Here is an 18,579-nt window from a genome sequence, read left to right as displayed (position 1 = left end):
CATCTATCCCAGTCTTCTGTTATCAGGACTGAGTGCCCTGTGGACAGATGCCCATCCATTTCTGCTGTGGGTGCTACTGTCCTCTGCAAGGATGCCACTGTCCTCATGGAACGCTAAAAAGAGCTTTTAGAATAAAGGTACAACTTTATGATCTGGTTTTGTGATTTTTAAAAAAATTAAGCTTACCTCAAAAAATATATCTGCAAAGATGATTTGAAAAAAACTCATGACATTATCAACAGAATATATGCATTCACCTGTTAGATGCTAAATGCTCACTATGAGAATTACAGAGAAGCATAAAATGAGGTCGCTGCTTTCAAGAAATTTGTAGTAGGAAAAAACAAATTGGCTGGGCACAGTGATGCATATCCGTAGTCCTAGCTACTCAGGAGGCTGAGGCAGGAGGATGGCTTGAGGCTGCAGTGTGGTCGTTAGTATGCACTGTGATCGTGCCTGTGAATAGTCACTGCCCTCTAGCCTGGGAGACACAGCGGTACCCAGCCTCTAAAAAATATTTCAAAAGAAATTTGTAGTAAACAAGAGAAATAAGACACGCCAAATAATAGGTTAAATAGCAGGGCATGGCAGTACATTATTGCATGCATTGTATTTTATACATGGGAAAATATAATGATATTTCAAGAATTTTTACTTGCTAATTTTATGATTGTTGGAAACATTAAAATTGTGAAGGCTGAACTTGTCTCTGCAGCTGGAAGAGCTGGGCAGAGGAAAATTCTCCAAGGAAAGAATGAAATGGGGAAGGCAAAACAGCCCAGCTGCAGAGGCAGAGGGGAAGATGAGGAACACTCTTCATGAATATTTTCCTCATCTTGAAGCTTTTCTTATTAAAATATTTTCCTTGTTAGTATTTTCTTCTCCAGATGTTCTTCAAAAACTTTTCATGTACACATTCCTCAAATTACTTCATAAGTAATTTGTTCATAAAATCTTCATGAAATTTGTTCATAAAATTTTATGAAACATCCTTATGAATATTCAACAACTATCTTTATGAATATATTCTTCTTGATTATGAATATTTTAATACATTTGTAAGAATAATATACTTGAATGAATAGAGCACTGTTTCTATTTGTAAAGAATCTGTTTTTGAAGCAATAGATGTTGAATATGTTCATGCACATAATAAACATATCAATGATCCCACATTCAAACAAATTTTCTGAACACCTACAATGTTCTAAAACCTGACAGTAAAGGGATGGACAATGTAGGCATGGTTCTTGCCCTCATGGGGCTTACATTCTTTGTGAGGAATATGTTTTTTTGTTTTGTTTTTTGTTTTTGAGACAGAGTTTTGCTCTGTCCCCCAGGCTGGAGTGCAGTGGCATGATCTCAGCTCACTGCAACCTCCGCCTCCCAGGTTCAAGAGATTCCTCTCACGCCTCAGCCTCCTGAGTAGCTGGGATTACAGGCACCTGCTACCACACTCGTCTAATTTTTGTATTTTTAGTAGAGACAGGGTTTTGCCAAGTTGGCCAGGCTGGTCTCGAACTCCTGACCTCAGGTGATCCGCCTGCCTCGGCCTCCCAAAGTGCTGGGATTACAGATGTGAGCCATGGCGCCTGGCCCAGAATACTTTTTTTTTTTTTTTTTTTGAGACAGAGTCTCACTCTGTCGCCCAGGCTGAAGTGCAGTGGCACAATCTCGGCTCACTGCAAGCTCTGCCTCCCGGGTTCACGCCATTCTCCTGCCTCAGCCTCCCGCGTAACTGGGACTGCAGGCGCCTGCCACCATGCCTGGCTAATTTTTTGTATTTTAATAGAGATGGGGTTTCACCGTGTTAGGATGGTATCAATCTCCTGACCTCGTGATCCACCCACCTCAGCCTCCCAGTGTTGGGATTACAGGCGTGAGCCACTGTTCCTGGCCGAATATGTTTTCAATAAAGGGAAAAGTGTTGTGTACATTCCTACAACTAAGAGTATTAGTGAAGAATGTACTCACGTGCCCTCTGTCTCTGCCACTCAATGTTCCCCATCTTTCCCCCAGCAAAAAGTCTTCTTTCTGCCCAACTGACTGTATCACAGTAGCAGAGATTCAAGGCGGAGGATAATCAAGTATTCCTTGAGACGCTATTATGAATATAAAATGAAAATTGGCCTATCAAAGTTTTGCAGAAATCCTCAAAACCTAAAAAAAGAAAGAAAAAACCCATACCCATCATCCCATCCCAGATAATAGCAATTGCTGTAAAGTTTATAAATTGTTTTTATAAAAATATTTGGAGACCTGGCTTGGGAAATGGCTTCCAATGAATATCCTTCATAAAAAATGTGTTCTCCACCATTCTGCTCTCAGGCACTGACATCCAGTGGGCACCACATGTCAGCTGAGATACCTGAGACTTTATGGTGCAAAAAAAGAGAAGGGGAGTAAAGAGTGAGAGAACATTAAAGCCTGCCAGGGCCAAATGTGGAAGTAGAGGAGGGCCCTCTACCAGCTCGTGTTACACTCGCCTGGGAGGGATCTCAGCAGGGCCACTTGTGCGCCAACGTCTTATACAGTTTTAGTAAGTGGCTCTCCTCTAACTATCACTTCCAGGTGAACAGGGAGAGACTGGAGCACCTTGTAGTGCAAGAAAGTAAGGGCTTCAAGCAACAACAACAAAAACAGTAGTGGAGCTGATGCAGGGCAGGTGAGCCTCAAAATTGAGGCTTAGCCTGGGAGAGTTCTTGGCTCTGCTGAGGAAAGAATTCAAGGGGAAACCAGTGGTGTTAGACAGCAACTTTTTTTTTTGAGAGGGTGTGTTGCTCTGTCACCCAGGCTGGAGTGCAATGGTGCGATCTCGGCTCACTGCGACCTCCATCTCCTGGGTTCAAGTGATTCTCCTGCCTCAGCCTCCCGAGTAGCTGGGATTATAGGTGCCCACCACCATGCCCGGCTAATTTTTGTATTTAGCAGAGATGGGGTTTCACTAGTTGGCCAAGCTGGTCTCAAACTCCTGACCTCAAATGATCCGCCCGCCTTGGCCTCCCAATGTGTTGGGATTACAGGTGTGAGCCACCGCACCTGGCCTAGACAGCTACTTTTACTGAAGCAGCAGTGTATAAGCAGCAGCAGAGGTACTGCTCTTTGTGGAGCAGGGCTACCCCACAGCAAATGTGCCCAGAGTAGCAGCTCAGAGGCAGTTCTGCAGTCAGATTTATGCCTAATTTTAATTATATGTAAATTAAGGGTCAGATTATGCAGACAATTCTTTAAAAAGTGTGGTAACTTCCAGGTTGTCAAGTTGTTGTCATAGAAAGGTGTGGTAACTTCCATATGTTGCCATGGCACACTGGTGGGTGTGTCTTATAGAAAGGTGCTTCTGCCCCATCTCTGTTTTAGCTAGTCCTCAATTTGGTTCAGTGTCCAAGCCCTGCCTCTGGAATTGAGTCCAGTCTCCTACCTCAGAGTCACGGCAAAAGGACATGCAATCCAATGGAAAGAGCTCCTATGGCCAAAGTTGGAACTATTTTAAAAAATAATAACCCAGTATTCGATTACAACCCAAAGTATTTTAAAAACGCAGGAGTCTACCCCGATATGAGTACCTAATTGAATAAATATCAATCATGGGGGAGTACAGAAAAATCTCCTGTGCAAAATAATTTTAACTAATCTATGTTGCCACCCTTACCCTCAAGAAGCATAACTCCTCACTTCTTAGGTATGGCCTATGTATGGTGACTTCCTTCTAAAGAGCACAGTGTGGAAAGTGGGGAGTGGAGGGAGGAACTTCCCAGTGGGGAAACTACATAAACACTACCAGATGACCAGGTGACCAAGGTCAACAGCAACAGTGATGTCATGCTGCTAGCATGTGCCCGTGATATGATGTGATGAAAATGGCACTTCACCTCTGTGATCTTCCTCCCAAAAAACACAGAATCCCAGTCTAATCATGAGAAAAACATCAGACGAATCATAATTGAGGGGTATTGTACAAAATGCCTGAGCAGTACACCTCAAAATTGTCAGAGTTGTCAAAACAAGGAAAGTCTAAGAAACTCACAGTCTAGGGGAATCTAAAGAGACATGACGATTAAATGTTATATATCCTGGATGGGATTCTGGAGAAGAAAAGGAAATTAGGTAAAAACTAAGGACATCTGAATAAAGTAGGGACTTTGGTTAATAATGAGGCATCAATATTGGTGTATTAGCTGTAACAAATGTACCATGCTAAGGTAATATGTTAATGATATGGTTCGCATCTGTGCGCCCACCACATCTCATGGTGAAATGTAATCCCCAGTGTTGGAGATGGGGCCTGCTGAGAGGTGATTAGGTCATGGGGACAGATCCCTCATGCCTTGGTGCTGTCCTCTTGATAGTGAATTCTCATGAGATCTGGTTGTTTAAAAGTGTGTAGCACCTTCCCCCAACTCTCTCTCTTGCTCCTGCTCTGGCCATGTGAGACTCCTGCTTCCACTTCACCTTCCACCATGACTATAACCTTCCTGAGGCCTCCCCAGAAGCTGAGCAGATGCCATCACCAAGCTTCTTTGTAAAGCCTGCAGAACTGTGAGCCAATTAAACCTGTTTTCTTTATAAATTACCCAGCCTCAGGTGTAAATAACAATGCAAGAATGGCCTAATACAGTTAATAACAAAGGAAACAGGGTGCTAGGCTTTTGTGAACTCTGTATTGTCATCCTAATTTTTTGTAAATCTAAAACTGTTCTAAAAAATAACATTTAGGTCGGGCACAGTGGCTCACGCTTATAATCCCAGCACTTTGGGAGGCTGAGGTGGGTGGATCTCCTGAGGTCAGGAGTTTGCGACCAGCTTGGCCGACGTGGTGAAACCCCCTCTCTACTAAAAATACAAAAAATTAGCTGGGCGTGGTGGTGGGCACCTGTAATCCCAGCTAATTGGGAGGCTGAGACAGGAGAATTGCTTGAACCTGGAAGGTGGAGGTTGCAGTGAGCCGAGACCGTGCCACTGAACTCCAGCCTGGGCAACAAGAGCGAAACTGCAGCTCATAAACAAATAAATGAACAAAACATTTAAATAATACTATTTAGTGATAAAAAAAAAAGAAGGAAATCCTGTCATTTGCGACAACATAGGTGGAAGAGGAGGACATTATATGAAGCGAAATAAGCCAGACACAGAAAGACACATTTCTTGTGCTCTCACTTATGTGTGGGAGCTAAAAATTAAAACAATCGGACTCATGGAGATAGAGGATAGAATGATGGCTACCAGAGGTTGGAAATCAAAGCAAATAGACAGGGGTGAAGTGGGGATGGATAATGGGTATAAAAATATAGTGATATGGAATGAATAGATCTAGTATTTGATAGCTACGTAGATGTAGATCTAGAGAGATATTTAGTTTAAGGAATTGGCTTACACAGTTGTTGGAACTGGCAAGTCAGAAATATGCAGGGCAGGCCAGCAAGCTGGAAATTCCAGCCAGTCATAGTTTCAGTCTTGGGTCCAAATTTTGGAGGGCAGTAGGATGGAAACATGGGCAAGGTATCTATGTTGCTGACTGAGAATTCCTCCTTCTCTGGGAAACCTCGGTCTTGATACTTAAAGTCTTCAACTGAGTGGGTGGGACAAGCCCCATCCAAGTTATGGAGAATAATTTGCTTTACTGAGAATCAACACAATTTAAATAGCATAATTTAAGATTAGACAAGTTTACGTATATAAAAAGCTAAACACATTCTATATGGAGAAGAAAGAAGACTAATAGTACCCAAGGCCAATATATGTAAGACTTTATATCTACTCCTCAATAGGATAAGTTGACCAGAGAGAGTAATCTGTAACTCTTATTCTATCACCAGTTATTCAGTGGCTGACAACATTTTTCTACACTCTGTACCACTGATGGAAAATACCCATGATTGTCAGCTGTGGCCATAAGACCCTGGAGATTCAATTCTCTGATGAGGTCAACTTGCCCTGAGTCTGTGAAATGTTATACCAGGCATTTGCTGAACTTGAAGGGAGCAGTAAGCAGTGACAGAATAATAAATATTATCACTGACCTGTATCAGTTGTGCAAATGCCAGGAAAATCATTTCAAGGTGATTTCTCAGGTATTTGTAATAGATCATAAATCAAAAATGGTTGCTCACTGATAACACCTTTCACTCCAACTTGAATAACTAGAGTATTCCTTGGATTATAAATATAAGTTAAAAGTTTTTCTCAAAAATATAAATATGTCTATTTTAAATAATCCAGCAAAGACTGGACAAAAAAAATTTTGAATTCCCACAGTTACTTCTTACTTTTTAAATGTTATCCAAGAGAAATTCTAAACTTAGTAAGAAACCCTTTCTAAAATGTAGAAATGGAGTCAAGGATGAATTTTCCCCTTTTTTTTATTTTTTATTTTTTTTGAGAAGGAGTTTCATTATTGTCGTCCAGGCTGGAGTGCAATGGCACGATCTCGGCTCACCACAACCTCCACCTCCCAGGTTCAAGCGATTCTCCTGGCTCAGCCTCCTGAGTAGGGATTACAGGCATGCGCCACCACGCCCAGCTAATTTTGTATTTTTAGTAGAGGTGGGGTTTCTCCATGTTGGTCAGGCTGGTCTGGAACTCCCAACCTCAGGTGATCTGCCTGCCTCAGCTGCCCAAAGTGCTGGGATTACAAGCGCGAGCCACCGCGCCCAGCCGAATTTTCCATTTTTCTTTTTCTTTTTTCTTTTTGACATGGAGTCTAGCTCTTTCACCAGGCTGGAGTGCAGTGGCACGATCTTGGCTCACTGCAACCTCCGCCTCCCAGGTTCAAGCGATTCTCCTGCCTCAGCCTCCTGAGTAGCTGGGATTACAGGCACGTGCCGCCAAGCCCAGCTAATTTTTGTATTTTTAGTGGAGATGGGGTTTCACCATGTTGGCCAGAATGGTCTTGATCTCCTGACCTCATGATCTGCCCATCTCGGCCTCCCAAAGTGCTGGGATTACAGGTGTGAGCCATGGCGCCCCGCTGAATTTTCCATTTTGGATTGGACATTCACAGTGGTAGTAAACCCCACTACACTCTAGGAATCAGTAATCAGCAGAAATATTTGTGAAGTAGAAATGCCTTCTGAATACCTCATTCTCAGCATTTTTATCTAAATAATTCTAGCATCCTAACCCATTAAAATCTATTCCCCACACCCACTTAATTAGCTGTGGAATCATAGACATTACATGCCAGGGAGTGTGAAAGCCCCTCAGGGAGGGGTCCAAAATAGTCAGGATTCTTCAGAGAAATAGAACCAATAGGATATATATGTGTGTGTGTATGTGTGTGTCTGTGTGTGTGTACAAATAGTTGGCTTTGCATATAGGGATGATTTCAGCTTAGCATAAGGAAAAACATTGTCTTCAATTTCTCACCATTTAAGCTAGTTAGCAATATACACATACGTACATACACACACATACACACATATGAGATTTATTTTAAGGAATTTAATTATGTGATTGTGAGGGCTAGCAAGCTTGAAATTTGTAGAGCAGGCCAGCAGGCTAGAAACTCAGGCAGGAATTGATGCTGAAGTCGTAAAACATTTCCTTCTTCTCTGAGGAACCTCAGTTTTTGCTCTTAAGACCTTCCACTGATTGGATGTGGCCCACCTGCATTATGGAGGGTAACATACTTAAGTCAACTGATTGTAAATGTTAATCATATCTATAAAACCCCATCACAGCAGCATATAGATTAGTGTTTGACCAAACAAATGGGTGCCATAGCCTAGCCAAGTGGACATGTAATTTTAGCCATCACAGGGTCATCGGCTGAGAGCCCCCTACTCATGTACCTCCTGCCTGGATTGCCTTTCCCTGAGATATTTGCAGAGCTGATTCTTTCGGTTAAATACTTATGTCTGGGCTCAAATGCTGTCTTCACAGAGCTTTCCCTGGCTGCGCCATCTCTTGCTCAGCTCCTTTCCCACCCCGTTCTCTCTATCATGTGCCCTGCTTTGGTTTCTTCATGACAATTTCATTTTCTTCATGGAAATTAATTTTTTTTTGCTTGTTGGTTATCTGCCCCACTAGAATGTAAATTCTATTACGGCAAATCCATGACTATCTCATTGATCACCTGCTCATGTCCAGAACAGGGCTTGGCATATAGTAGGCATTCAATTCATATTTGCAGAATTAATTCATAAGCCCAATGAGGCAGGTGCCTCATTCTATTGCTAACTAGCTCAAATGATGAGAAATTGAAGACAGTGTTTTTCCTTATGCTAAGATGAAATCATCCCTATACGAAAAGCCAACTATTTGTCCTAGATTTGTCTTCTGGACCACACAAAATAATTCTGTTCTTCATTCTATATCCCTAAACATTGGAACACAGTGCTCTTGCCTGCAATGACTTCTTTCTTCTCATGGCCAAGTGCCTTCAATTCCTCTGTATTATGGTTTCCAAGATCTACCCTATCTTGTTTGCAACCAGTTGAAAAATCTCTCTCTCAAAGTGAGCCTGCCAGAGGGAAACACAAAATTTGGGGTGTGTTGTCACCAATGCAAGAAGCCAGCCTACCACTTCCAAGGCCTGAACAATAAAATTCTATTAGTTTTTTATTTTTGTTTGTTTGTTGAGACAAGGTCTCACTAGTCAGGCTGGAGTGCAGTGGCACGATCTCGGCTCACGGCAACCTCTGCCTCCCAGGTTCAAGCAATCCTCCTGCCTCAGCCTCCCAAGTAGCTGGGATTGCAGGCGCCCACCACCATGCCCAGCTAATTTTTTTTTTTTTGAGACTGAGTCTCGCTCTGTCGCCCAGGCTGGAGTGCTGTAATGCAATCTCAGCTCACTGCAACCTCCGCCTCCCGGGTTTAAGCAATTCTCTGCCTCAGCCTCCCTAGTAGCTAGGATTACAGGCGCCTGGCTAACTTTTGTATTTTTAGTAGAGACGGGGTTTCACCATCTTGGCCAGATTGGTCTTGAACTCCTGACCTCGTGATCCACCCACCTCAGCCTCCCAAAGTGCTGAGATTACAGGCATGAGCCACTGTGCTGGGCCAATATTTGTATTTTTAGTAGAGACAGGGTTTCGTCATGTTGGCCAGGCTGGTCTTGAACTCCTGATCTCATGTGATCTGCTCACCTCAACCTCTCACAGTGCTGGGAGTACAGGTGTGAGCCACCACACCTGGCCACACATAGTCAATTTCAAAGACAATAATCAAGTGCAAGACTTATGATTCCGGATTTGGAGATACTTCCATGGTATCCCACTGCTCTACAGTGGGGTGGGGGAGTGGGTGGGGGAGTCTTTCCTGGGTAGCAGGGGTGGGCGTGTGGGAGGGAGGTTGAGGGTGGGGGTGTGGGAGGGAGGTTAAGTGTGAGGGAATGGGAGGGAGGTTGAGGGTGGGGATGGGGGTGGGAGGGAGGTTGAGAGTGGGGGTGCGGAGTGGGAGGGAGGCTGAGGGTAGGGCTGGGGGGTGGGGAAAATCTTTCCTGGGGCCCCCGAGGGTGCAGGCTGCAGATACTCCTGGGTCCTGCGCCTAGGAGGGCAGCTTTAGCTGCACTGGGAAGGCAGATACTGCCTGCTCCCGGCCCTCCCCCAAGAGCATAGGGAGACTCTGATCCACAGCTGCAGTTTGGGAGGCTGTAGCCCCACCCAGGAGAGTGGGGCTCCTTCCTGCTCCCTAGAGCAGGAGGCCTGGGTCTGCAGCTGTGGTTCGGGCAGCTGCAGCACCTGGCAGCTCCTACCGCAACTCAGAAGTTGCCATTAACTGAGATGGGGAAGGCTGAGGAAGGAGCAGTTTGGGGAAATGAAGGAAGAAGAAAAAATATTGGGAGCTCAGTTTTGAACAGGATAAGTTCAAACCATAAGATTTCTACGTGAAGTGTTGAGTAGGCAGTTGGATATGTAAGTTTAGAGTTCAGGACAGAGGCGCAGACTTGGAAATGCAAAGTTGAGACTCATTAACACATAATAATACTTGGCATTTGTAGATTGTCAAATGCTATTCAAATACAAAGCTTCATCACCTAGCAATTGCTCATGAATATAACACAACAGCAAACATTGGCCCACTTAAATTCTCTGATTAGAACACTAAAGATCCTTTTTGACAGATACTTTTAGCAGAACACTTTTTTTGTTTTTCAGAAAAGCGTGGCATATGCAAGTCTTTTACATTTTTCCTGTTGTACATCTTAACTATTTTATTGCTGATTTTTAATATAACGAAGTTCTGAAATTCTTAATTTATTATAGGCTTATGAAATACTATCAATCGGAAATTCTAAGAAGGCCATGTAATTATATCTTCTTTGAGAATGCTTATCTTCCCAGAAATTGAAAAGCTCAAATGTGAAATGCACAGTCTTAAAGAAGCATGCAGCTGCTAGGTCAGCCCTGTCCTGATAATAATCGTTTACCAAAGGATATTCTGCCAATCTTTGACAAGAAACATGCTGGTAGTCTTAAAATATACACACAAACACTCCACCTTGGAAGGAGAATTGGAAGAAATCACCAGTAAGACTGAACTACTGAAAAATTGATTATCTGAGGATGAAACAATTAATGAAAAACAAAAGATGAAGGCATAGGGGGAAAATCTCAAGATTAATTATTGGGGGAACCCACCCCCAATATATCAACATAGGTTCTTTCTATTTTCCATAAGTGTCGGCTGGCTGAGAAATAAAGAGAAAGAGTACAAAGAGAGGAATTTTACAGCTGGGCCACTAGGGGTGACATCACATATTGGTAGGACCATGATGCCCACCTGAGCCTCAAACCAGCAAGTTTTTTATTAAGGGTTTCAAAAGGCGAGAGGTGTAAGAACAGAGAGTAGGTACAAAGATCACATGCTTCAAAGGACAAAAAGCAGAACAAAGATCACATGCTTCTGAGGGAACAGGACAAAAGGCAAAAGCAGAACTACTGATAAGAGTCCAACAAAGATCACAAGACAAAGGGCAAAAGCAGAACTACTGATAAGGGTCTATGTTCAGCCGTGCACATATTGCCTCAGTAAACATCTTAAACAACAGAAAACAGGGTTCAAGAGCAGAGAACTGGTCTGACCACAAATTTACCAGGTCGTTTTTTCCCCACCCTAGTAAACCTGAGGGTACTGCAGGAGACCAGGGCGTATCTCAGTCTTTATCTCAACTGCATAAGACAGACACTCCCAGAGTGGCCGTTTACAGACCTCCCCCCAGGAATACATTCCTTCCCCAGGGTATTAATATTAATATTCCTTGCTAGGAAAAGAATTTAGTGATATCTTCCCTACTTGCACGTCCGTTTATAGGCTCTCTGCAAAAAGAAAAATATGGCTCTTTTTGCCTGACCCCGCAGGCAGTCAGACCTTATGGTTGTCTTCCCTTGTTCCCTAAAAATCGCTGTTATTCTGTTCTTTTTCAAGGTGCACTGATTTCATACTGTTCAAACACACATGTTTTACAATCAATTTGTACAGTTAACACAATTATCACAGTGGTCCTGAGGTGACATACATCCTCAGCTTATGAAGATAACAGGATTAAGAGATTAAAGACAGGCATAAGAAATTTAAAAAGTGTTATTTGGGAAATGTCCATGAAATCTTCACAATTAATGTTCCTCTGCCGCGGCTCCAGCTGGTCCCTCCGTTTGGGTTCCCTGACTTCCCACAACAATTAATATGAAGCTACTGAAAATCTTGAAGTTATGGCAAAGATCATAATATCTGTTTTGCTATTACATATCTACATGTCAAGTCATAAACACACAAATAGAAATATTTGGGGTCATAAAACGCAATCTTTGGAAATATTGGGGTATCAGTACTCAAAAATAAATTCTTGAATTTCTGGTTCTGGAAATGGTGGAGTGGCTTGTATTGGACTAACTCTTCTTCAGGTAATTATTATAAAACTCTAGACAAATATAAAATTTAATTATTTGAAGACCCTGGAAAAAAATCACCAAAGTTAGGTAGAAAGTGGAGGGGAGGCTGGGCACAGTGGCTCACACCTGTAATCCCAACACTTTGGGAGGCTGAGGCAGGCAGATCACCTGAGGTCAGGAGTTCGAGACCAGCCTGGCCAACATGGGGAAACCCTGTCTCTACTAAAAATACAAAAAATTAGCTGGGTGTACTGGCACATGCCTATAATCCCAGCTACTTGGGAGGCTGAGGAAGGAGAACTGCATGAACCCGGAGGCCAGTGTACTCCAGCCTAGGCAACAGGGCAAGACTTCGTTTCAAAAAAAAAAAAGTGGAGGGCATTTGACACTTGAAATAAGAAAACCACCCACACTGAATGAGATTCATGTTTATACAGCTGCTCCCTGAGGGCACACCCCAGTGCACAAGTTGTGGAATGGCTAGGACTGAGCAGAAATTGCAGTGCTTTTGACTTGTCAGAGGATGGAGTCTGGGGCTGCCAAAGGACCTGGAACTCGAGGGGAGGGACCTTGGAAAAAAGGGAGCCACAAAGAGGAAACCCTAAAATTTGTGTTTAAACTCACTTTGAATTCTTGGCTGACACCTGAACAGGGCTTAATGAGATGAGACTCTAAAGATGTCAACGTAAAGCAACAGCTGGAAAGTGTCAAAAACAAAGCAAACATCTCATCGGCTGCACACTGCAAGGGAGATGGAATTTGGAGTTTGCATAGCACTAAGGCCATGCCCTGAGAGTAAATTGTATGTTCTACATCTAAGGAATTCACCCTAAAACTAGTGCCAAAGCTAAAATGAATGCATCTTTAGAAAGTGTAATACTAAGCATCCACAAATTTAAGGTGATTCGTCGAAAAAGCAATTGATTATTTAAAACAGAAAGCAACACTCAGTTAAGAAAGATAAAATCCAAAACTCTTCAACATATTATTCATCATGTAAAATATACAAACAAAATAGTAGCTATTTAAGTAAATAAGACTAGTACCATGAGGTTAAGAGGAGAAGCAGTCTATAGAAAAAGATGTGAGATGGCTCAGATGTTGGAAAGAGCTGACAAGAACTTTAAAACAGCTATTATAAATATTCAAAGACCTAAGGAAAATATTGTCATCATAAATAAAGATATAGAGAATTTCAACAGAATATGGAAACTATTTAAATGATCCAAGTTTAAAAGTCTAGAACTGAAAATCGAAGGCTTTAAAATAAAATAAAACACCATGGGAAAGGCTTACCAGCAGATTGGAGATGATAGAAGAAAGTGTCCATGCACTTGCAAACAATTTTTCAGAAATTATCCAATCTGGGCTGGGCGTGGTGGCTCATGCCTGTAATCCCAGCACTCTGGAAGGCCGAGGTGGGCGGATCATGAGGTCAAGAGATCAAGACCATCCTCGCCGACATGGTGAAACCCCGTCTCTACTAAGAATACAAAAATTAGCTGGGTGTGGTGACACGCACCTGTAATCCCAGCTACTCGGGAGGCTGAGGCAGGAGAATCACTTGAACCCAGGAAGTGGAGGTTGTAGTGAGCCGAGATCGCACCACTGCACTCCAGCCTGTCCAGCCTGGCGACAGAGTGAGACTCCGTCTAAAAAAAAACAAACAAAAAAACGTAGTGGATTGAACTGAGTCTAATTTTTAATATGTATAACTGGTAATCTTAACAGAGCAAATTTTCCTCTATTAGAAAAATTATAAATCTTGACATTTAAATAAAAATAGATATAATAATAAATACCTCCAAATCTCAGTATGAAACTTTAAAATCTACACTTACCAAAGGCTTGTGTAGCATTTTAAAAATGTGAAGCTTATATTTACTTTCTGTGCTGAAAAGAAATGCATGGATTTCCTGAGTTTTTTTAACACAACTTCCCCCAGATGTCCCACTGTGACCAAAATGAAAAATTATGCATTATAATGTATTTTTAAAAATTGGAATAAAAATCGGAATTTCATTGTCTTTATTTTGACCCTCTAATATTTTTAAAATTTTGTTTCAGAGTTCTTGTACTTTACTTTGGGCAGGAACTTGATAATATATCACATTACCGTAAAATCTTCTAAGTCAGTGAATAAAACACATAAACAAAGTTGCTGGAGCTAGTAGAAACATATTGATAAAGATCAGTTCCACAAAGTCATTTTGACAGAAGCAAACATACCTGAGGTGATATAATTTATTACTTCCTCCTAAGCAGGACAACTTCACGACATGTTGGTGAAAGGAACGAAATGAGCTAGGCAGCCTGTTTAAGCATGACATGGTGAAGAAACTGCTTACTGACAGACAACCCGGGTCTCAGGTTCCCAGCCCTGCCCCATGGCCCTCCCAGACTGTTACGGTCATCCATAAGGGTGTTTGTGCTTGAAGTTCCAATGCAGTGTTTTGGGTTCACTGTCTTTTGCTCCTCTACATATGGGCCCTCCCTAACTTCTGCCTACACCTCTGGGACCTCCATGGGTTAGAGGCAGAGGGTCCCAGTACCACAATGCCACTTAGCCAAGATGCTGTTGTATCATTGAATGGCATCAACATTCTCATTCTTGTAAAAAGCAACAAACTGGTCTGGCGTGGTGGCTCACGCCTATAATCCCAGCACTTTGGGAGGCCGAGGCGGGCAGATCACCTGAGATCAGGAGTTCAAGACTAGCCTGACCAACATGGATAAACCCCTTCTCTACTAAAAATAGAAAATTATCTGGGCATGGAGGCACATGCCTGTAATCCTAGCTACTTGGGAGGCTGAGACAGGAGAATCACTTGAACCCGGGAGCTGGAGGTTGTGGTGAGCTAAGATTACACCATTGCACTCCAGCCTGGGCAACAAGAGCCAAATTCTGTCTCAAAAAAAAAAAAAAAAAAGCAGCAAGCTGTAAACACAGGTGAAAACCAACATATCCACACGTATTCTTGCTTTAGTTGAAAAGCTATTGGCAGGGTGATAGGAAGCAGTTTCTTTTGTTTAGAGTGGGTTGTTTGGAAAAGCTCTGCATATTGTTTTTGAAACTTTATATCCACTGAATAACAACTCCCCACTTATCCTCCCCCAAAATCCCTGACAACCACCATTCTACTCTCTGCTTCGATGAGTTCGACTATTTTTTTCTTTTTAGAGAAAAGGTCTCACTCTGTCACCTAGGCTGGAGTGCAGTGGCACAATCGAGGTTCACTGCAACCTCAACCTCCTGGGCTCAAGTGAGCCTCCAGCCTCAGCCTCCCGAGTGGCTGGGACTGTAGGCATGCACGACCACACCAGGCTAATTTTTTTATTTTTTGTAAAGATGGGGATCTCACTATGTTGCCTAGGCTGGTCTTGAACTCCTGGGCTCAAGTGATCCTCCCCCATTGGCCTCTCAAAGTGCTGGGATAACAGATGTGAGCCACCCTCAGCCAGCCCGTATTGTAGTTACCTCATCTAAATGGAATCATGCAGTATTTGTCCTTCTGTGACTGGCTTATTTCAGTTAGCGTAATGTTCTCCAGGTTCATCCCTATGTGGCACATGGCAGGATTTCCTTTTTTTTATGGCTGATTCCATTTACATATATACCACATTTTCTTTATCCATGTATCCGTTGATGGACATTTACATTGTTTCTGTATCTTGGCTATTGTGAATAAGGATGGAGTGAGTATGGGAATGCAGGTATCGCTTCAACATCCTGATTTCAATTATTTTGGATACGTGCTCAGAAGTGGGATTGCTAGATCATATAGTATTTCTGTTTTTAATTTTTTTTTTTTCTTTGAGATGGAGTCTCACTCTGTGGCCCAGGCTGGAGTGCAATGGCACGATCTCGGCTCACTGCAACCTCCGCCTCCTGGGTTGACGTAATTCTCCTGCTTCAGCCTCCTGAGTAGCTGGGATTACAGGCATCTGCCACCATGCCTGGCTAATTTTTAGTTGTATTTTTAGTTGTGACGAGGTTTCACCATGTTGGCCAGGCTGGTCTCGAACTCCTGACCTCAGGTGATGCACCCGCCTCGGCTTCCCAAAGTGCTGGGATTACAGGTGTGAGCCACCGTGCCCAGTGTAATTTTTTTTTGAAAAACCTCCATAAAGACAAGTAAACATAATGTAATATTCTAGGTGAGCTACTGGAACAGAAATTGGACATAAGGCAATTTATTCAGATACTAAGGAAATCTGAATAAAGTATGGACTTTAGTTAATGATAATGTATTGATATTGCTTCATTTGTTGTGACAAATGTAGCATAGGAATGTAAGATGCTTGACAATGGGGAAACTGGCTGCAGGATATAGGGCAATTCTCTGTACTATCTTTGGAATTTTTCTGTAAATCTAAAACTATTCTAAAATTAACAAGTTTATTTCAAACTTTTAAATGGCATACACCAAAATGTTAGCAGTGGTGAGATATGTGATTTTTATTATGTCTTCTAATATTATGTTGTTATGTATTACTTATAAAGTGAAATAATAAAGTGAATCAGTAAAGAAAAAATTACCTGATATGCTTTAATATTTTCTTTAGTATTTACTTAGCTGTTCATTGTTAAAATTGCTCACAAGTCATTAGGTATTAATAAGAGCTCAATGGCTGGGTGTGATCACTGACGCCTGTAATCTAGGTGGGTGGATCACTTGAGGTCAGGAGTTCGAGACCAGCCTGGCCAACATGGTGAAACCTCGTCACAACTAAAATTACAACTAAAAATTAGCCAGGCGTGGTGGCAGGTGCCTGTAATCCCAGCTACTCAGGAGCCACTGCACTCCAGCCTGGGCAACAGAGCGAGACTCTGCCTCAAGAAAAAAAAAAAAAAAAAAAAAAAGACCAGACGCCGTGGCTCACGCCTATAATCCCAGCACTTTGGAAGGCCAAGACAGGCTGATCACCTGAGGTCAGGAGTTCAAGACCAGCCTGGCTAACGTGGTGAAACTTCGTCTCTACTAAAAATACAAAAATTAGTCCGGCGTGGTGGTGGGTTTCTGTGATCCCAGCTACTCAGGAGGCTGAGGCAGGAGAATTGCTTGAACCCAGGAGGTGGAGGTTGCAGTGAGCCGAGATCGCGCCACTGCACTCCAGCTTGGGCAAAAAAGTGAGACTCTGGCTCCAAAAAAAAAACAAAAAAAACAAAAAAACAAAAAAAACGGTCAAGTGGAATTCAAATTCCTAATTTCCTAATCAAGGAAACCATAAATTGTCAAAACACTGATTTTCTTAATAAGACAGGCTATTGTAAATTGTTTTCAGAATTGCAGTATCATAGAACACTGCTACCTTGTGATGATTCATGGTATAGCAGATAAATCATGCTCAGAGTCTTTTTTTTTTTTTTTTACTTTTTCTAAAAGATTTTTCTTACACTGATATCTTCTAAGTAATAATTGTGACAAATGTATTTAGCCTGAACCAACATCAATTTAAAAAAACAAAAAACACCAGTAACTGGCTACTCTACAGAACTGACTGCAAAGGAGATGAGAATTCTCACCCCGGTAAACTCTTATATGAGTACGTGGAGGTTTATTCTTAGAATTATAACCATATGAAACGTATTTTGAATTTAGGAGTAAAATTTGAACATGAGCTTATATAATAGTTGATACATTTCTTTAGAAAATAATTTAACCCACAAACACGTCATTTGATGGTAGTTGGATCAGAGTTGGGAGCTGAGGGAAAAGCTAGAGAGTACAGCATACTAAAAAATGAATTGAACCGTGAATGTTCTGATCCTTCAGTCACTGACTGAGTGTCAGGTCCACACACTTGGCATTGAGGCTTGGTGGGGAATTCAAGCATGAGATGGAAGTCTGGACTTGCTAAGGAAAGACCCTTTACCCTGCAATTCTGGGATGGTGTCCAATCACAAATCAGTCCTTAAGTGGAGAGATGGGACAGCTAACTTCAAATACTGGAAGGGTTAACATGTAGGAGGGAAAAGTAAATCTTCTCTATGGCCCTATACGAGTCAGAAACACTTTTTTGTTTTTTTTTTTTTTTGAGACAGAGTCTTGCTCTGTCAGCCAGGCTCAAGTACAGTGGCACGATCTCAGCTCACTGCAACCTCCATCTCCCAGGCTCAAGCAATTCTCCTGCCTCAGCCTCCTGAGTAGCTGGGATTATAGGCGTGTGCCACCACACCTGGCTAATTATTGTATTTTTAGTAGAGACGGGGTTTCACCATGTTGGCCAGGCTGGTCTCGAACTCCTGACCTCAGGTGATCTGCCCGCCTCAGCCTCCCAAAGTGCTGGGATTATAGGCGTGTGCCACCACACCTGGCTAATTATTGTATTTTTAGTAGAGACGGGGTTTCACCATGTTGGCCAGGCTGGTCTCGAACTCCTGACCTCAGGTGATCTGCCCGCCTCAGCCTCCCAAAGTGCTGGGATTACAGGCGCGAGCCACTGTGCCCGGCCAGAATCACTTTCAATTGCAAGTGGAAATGAAAATCAAAGGACTAAGCAAAAAAAGGAATTTTCTGACCCTTGTCATTGAAGAGACTGGGAATAGATACCTGCGTGGCTCTGTCCAGATGCTCCAGTGCTGACATCTGGAAACTATGTCAGTCCCTCCCAGCTCTGTGTTCTTCCTTGTTCCTTCTCAGGAAGGCTGTCCCTGTGCAGCAAAGCTGGCCCCCAGCCACTCTGGGCCTTCATGGTACTGCTAAGTGTCCCTAGCAGAAGGGGATTTTGTCTTTCCCAGTAGCTTGGA

At 42.5% G+C, this 18,579-nt stretch overlaps 1 protein-coding gene across 2 annotated transcripts in view; it reads right to left on the bottom strand.

Annotated features, from left to right (window-relative positions):
* SYCP2L (synaptonemal complex protein 2 like) overlaps window positions 1-18,579 on the bottom strand; it is a 203,740-nt gene that overhangs the window by 109,591 nt on the left and 75,570 nt on the right. Inside the window, exons 2-3 of one of the 2 annotated variants that reach the window (XM_063605144.1) lie at window positions 13,125-13,480; window positions 1,975-7,602 (exon numbers count right to left, since the gene is read on the bottom strand). The gene's annotated coding sequence lies outside the window, so the exon portion shown is untranslated. The remainder of the gene's footprint in view (window positions 1-1,974; window positions 7,603-13,124; window positions 13,481-18,579) is intronic. The other variant, XM_055113166.2, reaches the window with a different exon arrangement.

The sequence above is a fragment of the Pan paniscus genome, chromosome 5, assembly GCF_029289425.2.
Source record: "Pan paniscus chromosome 5, NHGRI_mPanPan1-v2.0_pri, whole genome shotgun sequence".
NCBI lineage: Eukaryota > Metazoa > Chordata > Mammalia > Primates > Hominidae > Pan > Pan paniscus.
The sequence above is the reverse complement of the archived record's forward strand: the minus strand, read 5'-3'. Positions and strand labels throughout refer to the sequence as shown.